The 2,572-nt window shown below is 56.6% G+C and overlaps 1 non-coding gene across 1 annotated transcript in view; it reads right to left on the reverse strand.

The window, feature by feature from the left end:
* LOC124569951 overlaps positions 1-365 on the reverse strand; it is a 1,910-nt gene extending 1,545 nt beyond the window's left edge. The window contains exon 1 of the ribosomal RNA XR_006971374.1: positions 1-365. This exon is cut by the window's left edge and continues 1,545 nt beyond it. This is a non-coding gene — a ribosomal RNA (small subunit ribosomal RNA).
* Between the last annotated feature and the right edge of the window lie 2,207 nt (positions 366-2,572).

Raw genomic sequence — 2,572 nt, forward strand, 5'->3', positions numbered from 1 at the left:
ACCATGGTAGGCGCAGAACCTACCATCGACAGTTGATAAGGCAGACATTTGAAAGATGCGTCGCCGGTACGAGGACCGTGCGATCAGCCCAAAGTTATTCAGAGTCACCAAGGCAAACGGACCGGACGAGCCGACCGATTGGTTTTGATCTAATAAAAGCGTCCCTTCCATCTCTGGTCGGGACTCTGTTTGCATGTATTAGCTCTAGAATTACCACAGTTATCCAAGTAACGTGGGTACGATCTAAGGAACCATAACTGATTTAATGAGCCATTCGCGGTTTCACCTTAATGCGGCTTGTACTGAGACATGCATGGCTTAATCTTTGAGACAAGCATATGACTACTGGCAGGATCAACCAGGGAGCTGCGTCAACTAGAGCTGAGCAGCCGGCCGCCCGGGAGTGTGTCCCGGGGGCCCGCGCGAACACGCAAGCGTCCGCTCAATTATTCTGCAAACAGGAGGAGGCTGAGCTCCCCTGCACCATACACCTCGAAACCCTCTCAGGTCCCGGCGGCGCGCAGCGCCGTCCTAAGTACTTGGTCGGGTTCGAGAGAGGCGCAATCGCCCGGAGTTTGGCGAGTAGACGCTTTAGGTGCGACCACCCGTGCTCCCAACTGAGCTTGCCGCTGCCGACAGAGGCCCGGGAGCGTGCTGTCGTGGCATTGCCGGCGGGAGACAACACGCGCCACCTACGGTGACCGGCAGCTCCAACGCCAGCGCCACAGAAGGACAAAAGCCCCACTTGGGTGCCGAAGCGAACTCTCCCAGCACAGCGCACGCGCCAACACGTCCGCACAGCTGCGATACAAACCACCTGCGAGAACCGCAGAGGCGACCGAGCAGCAGACGGCGTCGCGGCGCCGAGCGCCGGGCGGCGGCGCATCCTCAGCGCACACAGTCCTCAATCGGACCAGCACACTGCAGATGTCCACCGCGCTTCGCACCGGGCCCGCGAGGACCTACTTTGGCCGCACGGCGCCGCGTGCAGGGTGCGCCGGCGCGCAGCTGCGCCGCCTGCCGCCTCCGTCGGCCGGCGCGCCTGCCACTGGCCGCCCCCACCAGCCGGCTGTAGCGCGTGCGCCCACGCACCGCACGGCCAACACGCCGGGAGGCCCCCCCTCACCGGCCGGGGACGGTCCCACCCAGCCACCGCCGCGTATCGCTTCACACCCACATGCCATTCACGTTCGTGGGCATGGTGGGTATCGCTGCAACAACCGGTTGGTAGCTCAACCGATCGTCGCCATCACTGATTCACCCCTAGCGAGAACAACCGCACCACAACGGTTTACCAGTTGTTCATTTGCGTAACGTCACCAGCAAACGTAGGCGTCCATCGCCATTTGCAAATTCAACGATTGTTGCATGCCTGTGTCAGGTGTCACGACACACTGTCTGCCCACATACACGCAACAACATGTCCACGCTTAGCGAACACGTGGAAGGTGGCCCCCGTACGTATGCGATGTCCATTGCGCGAACGACTGTCAACCGGCCTCTGTCGCATGTCGCAGATGTGGAACGCAGTGCACCGTGCTATCACGGTGTGTGAGAAGAGACGACTACGTCTGACAACACGCGCCACTACATCAACAGACGGCTCATGCTGATCGCCATCCAGGGCATACCACACTGCAATCCAGCTCTTATAGGGAGACGACACGTAGCTGAGTGCACAACATTTGGACCGCATGGTTCGCCGTTGTTGGCGCAGTCGTTGTACGGTCACATGTACCACGATGTATCATTCAGTACATGAGGACCAATGTGCAGTACAGTGTGTGATTTGGACGTACAACATCAGCGGACAGTTGACACAGGCCGTACCACAGCGTAGGCTAAGTGCTTCGCCATGCGAATGCCAATGAACAACTGCAAATGCCAATGAACAACTGCAAAGGGCATTGAGCATGTACGTCCTGCTGCCATCCACATTACAGTGTATAGCTGCAAGGTGTTTAACATGAAGCGATACACTGGGGACCGGGCAGTGCGAGTAGCAAACTATATTGCGGGGGTTGCAGTTAGGCAACACTACACTAATTTAACGCGTCGTATGACAATTACAGAGCAGGTTAAGGCCCAACGTGTGTTGGGTTAAGGCCCAACGTGTGTTGGGTTAAGGCCCAACGTGTGTTGGGTTAAGGCCCAACGTGTGTTGGGTTACGGCCCAACGTGTGTTGGGTTAAGGCCCAACGTGTGTTGGGTTAAGGCCCAACGTGTGTTGGGTTACGTTAAGGGGCAATGTGGGTTACGTTAAGGGGCAATGTGGGTTACGTTAAGGGGCAATGTGGGTTACGTTACGGCGCAATATAGGTTACGTTACGGCGCAATATAGGTTACGTTAAGGGGCAATGTGGGTTACGTTACGGCGCAATATAGGTTACGTTACGGCGCAATATAGGTTACGTTAAGGCGCAATATCGGTTACGTTAAGGCGCAATACAGGTTACGTTAAGGCGCAATACAGGTTACGTTAAGGCGCAATACAGGTTACGTTAAGGCGCAATACAGGTTACGTTAAGGCGCAATACAGGTTACGTTAAGGCGCAATACAGGTTACGTTAAG

The sequence above is a fragment of the Schistocerca americana genome, unplaced genomic scaffold (assembly GCF_021461395.2).
Source record: "Schistocerca americana isolate TAMUIC-IGC-003095 unplaced genomic scaffold, iqSchAmer2.1 HiC_scaffold_1568, whole genome shotgun sequence".
Classification (NCBI taxonomy): domain Eukaryota; kingdom Metazoa; phylum Arthropoda; class Insecta; order Orthoptera; family Acrididae; genus Schistocerca; species Schistocerca americana.